General features: G+C 48.2%; 1 protein-coding gene across 11 annotated transcripts in view; it reads left to right on the forward strand.

Annotated features, from left to right (window-relative positions):
- The window catches only part of LOC138301017 (cyclin-dependent kinase 11B-like), a 634,168-nt gene that overhangs the window by 274,954 nt on the left and 346,582 nt on the right, over positions 1–12,632 (forward strand). The window lies entirely within an intron of this gene.

Consider the following 12,632-nt stretch of genomic DNA (forward strand, 5'->3'; position numbering starts at 1 on the left):
CTCAGCCATTTAAGTATAGAAGAGTACTCTTAAACATGGCACCATATAACGAAATAGAGGTGATAAACTTCAGCTACATAAACTTATTCACTCGCGCATCTGTTCCTTCAAAATATATAGATCTCAATTTCACTGGCATTCTAGGCCTGTGTTTTACGGGAGGTCAGAAGAAAGCCTGGGCTTCAGGACTATCAACTCTTTCCCTCTCTTTTAGATTGTTTAGACAATTACCTAGAAAAAATGGTTGTGCACCTCCCAGTCAGCTTGATCACTTTTTATCCTGCCATTGTAAGATATGTTTTCTCATATTTGGATCCTAAGTTGTGCCAAGCAAGGTTCCTTCAACCTCCACCACGTAATTCGCTTCTGTGGTGTGATTTTTTTTTATATGTTTAAACAGGATTGTCTTATTTCTTTAAAAGATATTAATGTGGTCAATCAACTCTGTCATGCTTTTCTTCTCTGACTTGCCTAGTACTCTGTGTAGCAGGTCTTGAAATGTTTCCCAGTCTTTCCTCCTTGCTTTCAATCCAATTGTGGTACTGGCTAGACATTGTTACAAATGCAGGAATTTATGAAAGTTCTCATTCAGTGCTGTCTCCCGCTGCTCCTGTTGTCATTTGATATCTGTAGGAAGTTGGCTCTGTATGTGCTATTTCAAAGTAAGGAATAGCATGCACAGAGTCCAAGGGTTCCCCTTAGAGGTAAAATAGTGGTAAAAATAGATAATACTAATGCTCTATTTTGTGGTAGTGTGGTCGAGCAGTAGGCTTATCCAAGGAGTAGTGTTAAGCATTTGTTGTACATACACATAGACAATAAATGAGGTACACACACTCAGAGACAAATCCAGCCAATAGGTTTTTATATAGAAAAATATATTTTCTTAGTTTATTTTAAGAACCACAGGTTCAAATTCTACATGTAATATCTCATTCGAAAGGTATTGCAGGTAAGTACTTTAGGAACTTCAAATCATCAAAATTGCATGTATACTTTTCAAGTTATTCACAAATAGCTGTTTTAAAAGTGGACACTTAGTGCAATTTTCACAGTTCCTAGGGGAGGTAAGTATTTGTTAGTTTTACCAGGTAAGTAAGACACTTACAGGGTTCAGTTCTTGGTCCAAGGTAGCCCACCGTTGGGGGTTCAGAGCAACCCCAAAGTCACCACACCAGCAGCTCAGGGCCGGTCAGGTGCAGAGTTCAAAGTGGTGCCCAAAACACATAGGCTAGAATGGAGAGAAGGGGGTGCCCCGGTTCCGGTCTGCTTGCAGGTAAGTACCCGCGTCTTCGGAGGGCAGACCAGGGGGGTTTTGTAGGGCACCGGGGGGGACACAAGCCCACACAGAAATTTCACCCTCAGCAGCGCGGGGGCGGCCGGGTGCAGTGTAGAAACAAGCGTCGGGTTTGTAATGGAAGTCAATGGGAGATCTAGGGATCTCTTCAGCGCTGCAGGCAGGCAAGGGGGGGGTTCCTCGGGGAAACCTCCACTTGGGCAAGGGAGAGGGACTCCTGGGGGTCACTCCTCCAGTGAAAGTCCGGTCCTTCAGGTCCTGGGGGCTGCGGGTGCAGGGTCTCTCCCAGGTGTCGGGACTTTGGTTTCAAAGAGTCGCGGTCAGGGGAAGCCTCGGGATTCCCTCTGCAGGCGGCGCTGTGGGGACTCAGGGGGGACAGGTTTTTGTACTCACAGTCTTAGAGTAGTCCGGGGGTCCCTCCTGAGGTGTTGGATCGCCACCAACCGAGTCGGGGTCGCCGGGTGCAGTGTTGCAAGTCTCACGCCTTTTGCGGGGAGCTTGCAGGGTTCTTTAAAGCTGCTGGAAACAAAGTTGCAGCTTTTCTTTGGAGCAGGTCCGCTGTCCTCGGGAGTTTCTTGTCTTTTCGAAGCAGGGGCAGTCCTCAGAGGATGTCGAGGTCGCTGGTCCCTTTGGAAGGCGTCGCTGGAGCAGGATCTTTGGAAGGCAGGAGACAGGCCGGTGAGTTTCTGGAGCCAAGGCAGTTGTCGTCTTCTGGTCTTCCTCTGCAGGGGTTTTTCAGCTAGGCAGTCCTTCTTCTTGTAGTTGCAGGAATCTAATTTTCTAGGGTTCAGGGTAGCCCTTAAATACTAAATTTAAGGGCGTGTTTAGGTCTGGGGGGTTAGTAGCCAATGGCTACTAGCCCTGAGGGTGGGTACACCCTCTTTGTGCCTCCTCCCAAGGGGAGGGGGTCACAATCCTAACCCTATTGGGGGAATCCTCCATCTGCAAGATGGAGGATTTCTAAAAGTTAGAGTCACCTCAGCTCAGGACACCTTAGGGGCTGTCCTGACTGGCCAGTGACTCCTCCTTGTTATTCTCATTATTTTCTCCGGCCTTGCCGCCAAAAGTGGGGCCTGGCCGGAGGGGGCGGGCAACTCCACTAGCTGGAGTGTCCTGCTGGGTTGGCACAAAGGAGGTGAGCCTTTGAGGCTCACCGCCAGGTGTGACAATTCCTGCCTGGGAGAGGTGTTAGCATCTCCACCCAGTGCAGGCTTTGTTACTGGCCTCAGAGTGACAAAGGCACTCTCCCCATGGGGCCAGCAACATGTCTCGGTTTGTGGCAGGCTGCTAGAACTAGTCAGCCTACACAGATAGTCGGTTAAGTTTCAGGGGGCACCTCTAAGGTGCCCTCTGCGGTGTATTTTACAATAAAATGTACACTGGCATCAGTGTGCATTTATTGTGCTGAGAAGTTTGATACCAAACTTCCCAGTTTTCAGTGTAGCCATTATGGTGCTGTGGAGTTCGTGTTTGACAGACTCCCAGACCATATACTCTTATGGCTACCCTGCACTTACAATGTCTAAGGTTTTATTTAGACACTGTAGGGGTACCATGCTCATGCACTGGTACCCTCACCTATGGTATAGTGCACCCTGCCTTAGGGCTGTAAGGCCTGCTAGAGGGGTGTCTTACCTATACTGCATAGGCAGTGAGAGGCTGGCATGGCACCCTGAGGGGAGTGCCATGTCGACTTACTCGTTTTGTCCTCACTAGCACACACAAGCTGGCAAGCAGTGTGTCTGTGCTGAGTGAGAGGTCTCCAGGGTGGCATAAGACATGCTGCAGCCCTTAGAGACCTTCCTTGGCATCAGGGCCCTTGGTACTAGAAGTACCAGTTACAAGGGACTTATCTGGATGCCAGGGTCTGCCAATTGTGGATACAAAAGTACAGGTTAGGGAAAGAACACTGGTGCTGGGGCCTGGTTAGCAGGCCTCAGCACACTTTCAATTGTAAACATAGCATCAGCAAAGGCAAAAAGTCAGGGGGCAACCATGCCAAGGAGGCATTTCCTTACACAACCCCCCCCCAAACGAAAGAGGATGAGACTAACCTTTCCCAAGAGAGTCTTCATTTTCTAAGTGGAAGAACCTGGAAAGGCCATCTGCATTGGCATGGGCAGTCCCAGGTCTGTGTTCCACTATAAAGTCCATTCCCTGTAGGGAGATGGACCACCTCAACAGTTTAGGATTTTCACCTTTCATTTGCATCAGCCATTTGAGAGGTCTGTGGTCAGTTTGAACTAGGAAGTGAGTCCCAAAGAGGTATGGTCTCAGCTTCTTCAGGGACCAAACCACAGCAAAGGCCTCCCTCTCAATGGCACTCCAACGCTGCTCCCTGGGGAGTAACCTCCTGCTAATGAAAGCAACAGGCTGGTCAAGGCCATCATCATTTGTTTGGGACAAAACTGCCCCTATCCCATGTTCAGAGGCATCAGTCTGCACAATGAACTGCTTAGAATAATCTGGAGCTTTGAGAACTGGTGCTGAGCACATTGCTTGTTTCAGGGTGTCAAAGGCCTGTTGGCAGTCCACAGTCCAGTTCACTTTCTTGGGCATTTTCTTGGAGGTGAGCTCAGTGAGGGCTGTCACAATGGATCCATATCCCTTCACAAACCTCCTGTAGTACCCAGTCAAGCCAAGGAATGCCCTGACTTGAGTCTGGGTTTTTGGAGCTACCCAGTCCAGAATAGTCTGGATCTTGGGTTGGAGTGGTTGAACTTGGCCTCCACCTACAAGGTGTCCCAAGTAAACCACAGTTCCCTGCCCTATCTGGCATTTGGATGCCTTGATAGAGAGGCCTGCAGATTGCAGAGCCTTCAAAACCTTCCTCAGGTGGACCAGGTGATCCTGCCAGGTGGAGCTAAAGACAGCAATATCATCAAGATAAGCTGTGCTAAAGGACTCCAAGCCAGCAAGGACTTGATTCACCAACCTTTGGAAGGTGGCAGGGGCATTCTTTAAACCAAAGGGCATAACAGTAAACTGATAATGCCCATCAGGTGTGGAGAATGCTGTCTTTTCTTTTGCTCCAGGTGCCATTTTTATTTGCCAGTACCCTGCTGTCAAGTCAAAGGTACTTAGAAATTTGGCAGCACCTAATTTGTCAATGAGCTCATCAGCTCTTGGAATTGGATGGGCATCTGTCTTGGTGACAGAGTTGAGCCCTCTGTAGTCCACACAAAACCTCATCTCTTTCTTTCCATCTTTGGTGTGAGGTTTGGGGACTAAGACCACTGGGCTAGCCCAGGGGCTGTCAGAGCGCTCAATCACTCCCAATTCCAGCATCTTGTGGACTTCCATCTTGATGCTTTCCTTAACATGGTCAGACTGTCTGAAGATTTTGTTCTTGACAGGCATGCTGTCTCCTGTGTCCACATCATGGGTACACAGGTGTGTCTGACCAGGGGTTAGGGAGAAAAGCTCAGGAAACTGTTGTAGGACTCTCCTACAATCAGCCTGCTGTTGGCCAGAGAGGGTGTCTGAGTAGATCACTCCATCTACTGTGCCATCTTTTGGGTCTGATGACAGAAGATCAGGGAGAGGTTCACTCTCTGCCTCCTGATCCTCATCTGTTACCATTAACAGATTCACATCAGCCCTGTCATGGAAGAGCTTAAGGCGGTTCACATGGATCACCCTCTTGGGGCTCCTGCTTGTGCCCAGGTCCACCAGGTAGGTGACCTGACTCTTCCTCTCTAGCACTGGGTAAGGGCCACTCCATTTGTCCTGGAGTGCCCTGGGAGCCACAGGCTCCAGAACCCAGACTTTCTGCCCTGGTTGGAACTCAACCAGTGCAGCCTTTTGGTCATACCAAAACTTCTGGAGTTGTTGGCTGGCCTCAAGGTTTTTGGTTGCCTTTTCCATGTACTCTGCCATTCTAGAGCGAAGGCCAAGTACATAGTCCACTATGTCCTGTTTAGGCTCATGGAGAGGTCTCTCCCAGCCTTCTTTAACAAGGGCAAGTGGTCCCCTTACAGGATGACCAAACAGAAGTTCAAAGGGTGAGAACCCTACTCCCTTCTGTGGTACCTCCCTGTAAGCGAAAAGCAGACATGGCAGGAGGACATCCCATCTCCTTTTGAGTTTTTCTGGGAGCCCCATGATCATGCCCTTTAATGTCTTGTTGAATCTCTCAACTAAGCCATTAGTTTGTGGATGGTAAGGTGTAGTGAATTTATAAGTCACTCCACACTCATTCCACATGTGCTTTAGGTATGCTGACATGAAGTTGGTACCTCTGTCAGACACCACCTCCTTAGGGAAACCCACTCTGGTAAAGATACCAATGAGGGCCTTGGCTACTGCAGGGGCAGTAGTCGACCTAAGGGGAATAGCTTCAGGATACCTGGTAGCATGATCCACTACTACCAGGATATACATATTTCCTGAGGCTGTGGGAGGTTCTAGTGGACCAACTATGTCCACACCCACTCTTTCAAAGGGCACCCCCACCACTGGAAGTGGAATGAGGGGGGCCTTTGGATGCCCACCTGTCTTACCACTGGCTTGACAGGTGGGGCAGGAGAGGCAAAACTCCTTAACCATGTTGGACATATTGGGCCAGTAGAAGTGGTTGACTAACCTCTCCCACGTCTTGGTTTGTCCCAAATGTCCAGCAAGGGGAATGTCATGGGCCAATGTTAGGATGAACTCCCTGAACAGCTGAGGCACTACCACTCTCCTAGTGGCACCAGGTTTGGGGTCTCTGGCCTCAGTGTACAGGAGCCCATCTTCCCAATAGACCCTATGTGTTCCATTTTTCTTGCCTTTGGACTCTTCAGCAGCTTGCTGCCTAAGGCCTTCAAGAGAGGGACAGGTTTCTTGTCCCTTACACAGCTCCTCCCTTGAGGGTCCCCCTGGGCCTAAGAGCTCAACCTGATAAGGTTCAAGCTCCAAAGGCTCAGTTCCCTCAGAGGGCAGAACTTCTTCCTGAGAAGAGAGGTTCCCTTTCTTTTGCTGTGTTGCAGTTGGTTTCCCAACTGACTTTCCTGTTCTCTTGGTAGGCTGGGCCATTTTTCCAGACTCCAGCTCTACTTTTTCACCCTGTGCCTTGCACTGTGCTCTTGTTTTCACACACACCAGTTCAGGGATACCCAGCATTGCTGCATGGGTTTTTAGCTCTACCTCAGCCCATGCTGAGGACTCCAGGTCATTTCCAAGCAGACAGTCCACTGGGATATTTGAGGAGACCACCACCTGTTTCAGGCCATTGACCCCTCCCCATTCTAAAGTAACCATTGCCATGGGATGTACTTTTCTCTGATTGTCAGCGTTGGTGACTGTGTAAGTTTTTCCAGTCAGGTATTGGCCAGGGGAAACCAGTTTCTCTGTCACCATGGTGACACTGGCACCTGTATCCCTCAGGCCCTCTATTCTGGTCCCATTAATTAAGAGTTGCTGTCTGTATTTTTGCATGTTAGGCGGCCAGACAGCTAGTGTGGCTAAATCCACCCCACCCTCAGAAACTAGAGTAGCTTCAGTGTGGACCCTGATTTGCTCTGGGCACACTGTTGATCCCACTTGGAGACTAGCCATACCAGTGTTACCTGGATGGGAGTTTGGAGTGGAACCTTTCTTGGGACAGACCTTGTCTCCAGTTTGGTGTCCATGCTGTTTACAGCTATGACACCAGGCCTTTTTGGGATCAAAGTTTTTACCCTTGTACCCATTGTTTTGTGAAGAGGCTCTGGGCCCACCCTCCTGTGCAGGTTTTTGGGGGCCTGTAGAAGACTCTTTACTATTTTTAGTTTTGGTTGTCTCATCACCCTTCTGCTGGGGAGTCTTTGTGATCCCTTTCTTTTGGTCACCCCCTGTTGAAGTCTTGGACACCCTTGTCTTGACCCAATGGTCCGCCTTCTTTCCCAATTCTTGGGGAGAAATTGGTCCTAGGTCTACCAGATGCTGATGCAGTTTATCATTGAAACAATTACTTAACAGGTGTTCTTTCACAAATAAATTGTACAGCCCATCATAATTATTTACACCACTGCCTTGAATCCAACCATCTAGTGTTTTCACTGAGTAGTCAACAAAGTCAACCCAGGTCTGGCTCGAGGATTTTTGAGCCCCCCTGAACCTAATCCTGTACTCCTCAGTGGAGAATCCAAAGCCCTCAATCAGGGTACCCTTCATGAGGTCATAAGATTCTGCATCTTTTCCAGAGAGTGTGAGGAGTCTATCCCTACACTTTCCAGTGAACATTTCCCAAAGGAGAGCACCCCAGTGAGATCTGTTCACTTTTCTGGTTACACAAGCCCTCTCAAAAGCTGTGAACCATTTGGTGATGTCATCACCATCTTCATATTTAGTTACAATCCCTTTGGGGATTTTCAACATGTCAGGAGAATCTCTGACCCTATTTATGTTGCTGCCACCATTGATGGGTCCTAGGCCCATCTCTTGTCTTTCCCTCTCTATGGCTAGGATCTGTCTTTCCAAAGCCAATCTTTTGGCCATCCTGGCTAACTGGATGTCCTCTTCACTGGGGTTATCCTCAGTGATTTCAGAGTTGTTGGTCCCTCCTGTGAGGGAGCCAGCATCTCTGACTATTATTTGTGGAGTCAGGGCTTGAGAAGCCCTGCTCTCCCTAAGTAGGACTGGAGGGGGGGAATTTCCCTCCAAGTCACTATCTTCATCCTCTGAGTTGCCATCCTCAGAGGGGTTGGCCTTTTCAAACTCTGCCAAAAGCTCCTGGAGCTGTACTTTGGTAGGTTTGGGGCCCATTGCTATTTTCTTTAGTTTACAGAGTGACCTTAGCTCTCTCATCTGTAGATGGAGGTAAGGTGTGGTGTCGAGTTCCACCACATTCACATCTGTGCTAGACATTATGCTTCTAAAAGTTGGAATACTTTTTAAGAAACTAAAACTGGTTCTAGAATCTAATTCAAACTTTTACCAAACTTTTAAACTCTAAAAGAAATGCTAAACAGGATCTAACACAAGGCCCTAGCAGGTCTTTTAAGAATTTAGAAAACTTTTCAAATTGCAAAAATCAATTTCTAATGACAATTTTGGAATTTGTCGTGTGATCAGGTATTGGCTGAGTAGTCCAGCAAATGCAAAGTCTTGTACCCCACCGCTGATCCACCAATGTAGGAAGTTGGCTCTGTATGTGCTATTTCAAAGTAAGGAATAGCATGCACAGAGTCCAAGGGTTCCCCTTAGAGGTAAAATAGTGGTAAAAATAGATAATACTAATGCTCTATTTTGTGGTAGTGTGGTCGAGCAGTAGGCTTATCCAAGGAGTAGTGTTAAGCATTTGTTGTACATACACATAGACAATAAATGAGGTACACACACTCAGAGACAAATCCAGCCAATAGGTTTTTATATAGAAAAATATCTTTTCTTAGTTTATTTTAAGAACCACAGGTTCAAATTCTACATGTAATATCTCATTCGAAAGGTATTGCAGGTAAGTACTTTAGGAACTTCAAATCATCAAAATTGCATGTATACTTTTCAAGTTATTCACAAATAGCTGTTTTAAAAGTGGACACTTAGTGCAATTTTCACAGTTCCTAGGGGAGGTAAGTATTTGTTAGTTTTACCAGGTAAGTAAGACACTTACAGGGTTCAGTTCTTGGTCCAAGGTAGCCCACCGTTGGGGGTTCAGAGCAACCCCAAAGTCACCACACCAGCAGCTCAGGGCCGGTCAGGTGCAGAGTTCAAAGTGGTGCCCAAAACACATAGGCTAGAATGGAGAGAAGGGGGTGCCCCGGTTCCGGTCTGCTTGCAGGTAAGTACCCGCGTCTTCGGAGGGCAGACCAGGGGGGTTTTGTAGGGCACCGGGGGGGACACAAGCCCACACAGAAATTTCACCCTCAGCAGCGCGGGGGCGGCCGGGTGCAGTGTAGAAACAAGCGTCGGGTTTGTAATGGAAGTCAATGGGAGATCTAGGGATCTCTTCAGCGCTGCAGGCAGGCAAGGGGGGGGTTCCTCGGGGAAACCTCCACTTGGGCAAGGGAGAGGGACTCCTGGGGGTCACTCCTCCAGTGAAAGTCCGGTCCTTCAGGTCCTGGGGGCTGCGGGTGCAGGGTCTCTCCCAGGTGTCGGGACTTTGGTTTCAAAGAGTCGCGGTCAGGGGAAGCCTCGGGATTCCCTCTGCAGGCGGCGCTGTGGGGACTCAGGGGGGACAGGTTTTTGTACTCACAGTCTTAGAGTAGTCCGGGGGTCCCTCCTGAGGTGTTGGATCGCCACCAACCGAGTCGGGGTCGCCGGGTGCAGTGTTGCAAGTCTCACGCCTTTTGCGGGGAGCTTGCAGGGTTCTTTAAAGCTGCTGGAAACAAAGTTGCAGCTTTTCTTTGGAGCAGGTCCGCTGTCCTCGGGAGTTTCTTGTCTTTTCGAAGCAGGGGCAGTCCTCAGAGGATGTCGAGGTCGCTGGTCCCTTTGGAAGGCGTCGCTGGAGCAGGATCTTTGGAAGGCAGGAGACAGGCCGGTGAGTTTCTGGAGCCAAGGCAGTTGTCGTCTTCTGGTCTTCCTCTGCAGGGGTTTTTCAGCTAGGCAGTCCTTCTTCTTGTAGTTGCAGGAATCTAATTTTCTAGGGTTCAGGGTAGCCCTTAAATACTAAATTTAAGGGCGTGTTTAGGTCTGGGGGGTTAGTAGCCAATGGCTACTAGCCCTGAGGGTGGGTACACCCTCTTTGTGCCTCCTCCCAAGGGGAGGGGGTCACAATCCTAACCCTATTGGGGGAATCCTCCATCTGCAAGATGGAGGATTTCTAAAAGTTAGAGTCACCTCAGCTCAGGACACCTTAGGGGCTGTCCTGACTGGCCAGTGACTCCTCCTTGTTATTCTCATTATTTTCTCCGGCCTTGCCGCCAAAAGTGGGGCCTGGCCGGAGGGGGCGGGCAACTCCACTAGCTGGAGTGTCCTGCTGGGTTGGCACAAAGGAGGTGAGCCTTTGAGGCTCACCGCCAGGTGTGACAATTCCTGCCTGGGAGAGGTGTTAGCATCTCCACCCAGTGCAGGCTTTGTTACTGGCCTCAGAGTGACAAAGGCACTCTCCCCATGGGGCCAGCAACATGTCTCGGTTTGTGGCAGGCTGCTAGAACTAGTCAGCCTACACAGATAGTCGGTTAAGTTTCAGGGGGCACCTCTAAGGTGCCCTCTGCGGTGTATTTTACAATAAAATGTACACTGGCATCAGTGTGCATTTATTGTGCTGAGAAGTTTGATACCAAACTTCCCAGTTTTCAGTGTAGCCATTATGGTGCTGTGGAGTTCGTGTTTGACAGACTCCCAGACCATATACTCTTATGGCTACCCTGCACTTACAATGTCTAAGGTTTTATTTAGACACTGTAGGGGTACCATGCTCATGCACTGGTACCCTCACCTATGGTATAGTGCACCCTGCCTTAGGGCTGTAAGGCCTGCTAGAGGGGTGTCTTACCTATACTGCATAGGCAGTGAGAGGCTGGCATGGCACCCTGAGGGGAGTGCCATGTCGACTTACTCGTTTTGTCCTCACTAGCACACACAAGCTGGCAAGCAGTGTGTCTGTGCTGAGTGAGAGGTCTCCAGGGTGGCATAAGACATGCTGCAGCCCTTAGAGACCTTCCTTGGCATCAGGGCCCTTGGTACTAGAAGTACCAGTTACAAGGGACTTATCTGGATGCCAGGGTCTGCCAATTGTGGATACAAAAGTACAGGTTAGGGAAAGAACACTGGTGCTGGGGCCTGGTTAGCAGGCCTCAGCACACTTTCAATTGTAAACATAGCATCAGCAAAGGCAAAAAGTCAGGGGGCAACCATGCCAAGGAGGCATTTCCTTACAATATCTCACCACAATATCCTGCAGCTTTGGCCCTCTTCTTTGGTTTTCTTAACTGTCATCTTTACATTTCGGTATTAAGCAGTGCTTAATGTGAGCTGGTGGTTTCCGGTGGTGGGCACAGCACTTAATTGGCAACATCAGCACCTGTTACAATCAGCCACATGATGGCGCTGTTTGTCTACTTTAGAGATCAGCATAACACTAGTTGTTAATAAATTTAATATACTTTAAAAATGACAGTACAAGGCACCCAAGCGATTCCTATAGCTTCCTGAATTGTCAGATTGTGTGTGATGGTAAGTAGATGTCTTGGTTCGGTCAGTGGCAGCACTGGTATGGGCAGTGTGGAGTGCAAGCGGGAGTGGTCTTCCTGACGAGGGCCCTGGCATATTAATATAAACAAATTAGGCACGGATTTTAAGTATTTTGTTTATGTACTGCCTCAGCAAAGCCAGGATTATCTTTTCATTCTTCATACAGCCTGACACGTTAAAAGTGTGTTGTAAGTCTCCTACCTCCACTTTTCACGCTGTAACCCTGGGGGTCTGCGGAATTCTCAGCTCTACTGAATTTTCTCTTTTTTTTTGCTCCTCACTGTGTTGCCAGCAGGTGTCCTTCCTCTGTGCCCATGCTGTCCTAATGAATCTTCCTGCTATCTTTGTTGCTGAGGAAGGAAACTTTATCCATTTGGGCCTGGGATGTCACTGTAGCTTTTGATCTGCGATCCAGAAGGGAGAATTTGATTTTTGGGACAGCGCCCTCTTGTTGGCACTGATCCAACATTTGTGTTGACTAGTAGTCTATGCAATCTGACACGGCTCCACAGAATGCTGGGCCAATATGCAGAGCAGCACACGATTATCCCTCATCATCAAGGTGTGGCAAGCTGGAGAATGAGGAAGGGCATGCCCATTTATATTGCTCGGTTCATGTGAGTCACAGCTGTAGGCTTCATCTTGAGTGCTTTACTCTTTCAGTTTGAAGCAAGGGCCTCTCTTCCACTATTTCTAACCCACATCTGCCATTTGGCAAATCAGGATACCGCAACATTGTGGAGCTCAGAGAACTGCATTGATTTCCGTCCTGTGTAGACAAATGTTTTGCACCGATAAAGACAGTTTGAAGAAGGGGGAACTCAGAAGTGACTACTTTGCATCACATGTCTTTGAGGATCAAACTCAAACGTTTTGCACAGATGTGTAAAGAATAGAAAAGGAGTATGAGGGTGACCGTCACATTTACTAAGCATGGTGCAAGAAGCAATCTTGGCTCAGCAGAAGATTACTCTGAGAGCCTTTGGTTGTGTTAGTAAATGTGAAAGAAAAGTGTTTAGGAGTGCCATTGATTTGATTATTATTTTTCCCCCAAGAATACTGTATTCCCAAGTCTGGTTTTATCAAATGTAGAGGAAAAACACAGGAGTCGTCAAAGAGCAGTCTTTCACAATAAAGTGTGATAGCTTTTTATTGTTGTTGTGTTTTTTTTTTTTTTTTTTTTTTTTTTTACAAAACTGAAGAAAATTGAAGAAAAATAGTTCTAGCTTCTCGTGTTGAA

The sequence above is a fragment of the Pleurodeles waltl genome, chromosome 6 (assembly GCF_031143425.1).
Source record: "Pleurodeles waltl isolate 20211129_DDA chromosome 6, aPleWal1.hap1.20221129, whole genome shotgun sequence".
NCBI lineage: Eukaryota > Metazoa > Chordata > Amphibia > Caudata > Salamandridae > Pleurodeles > Pleurodeles waltl.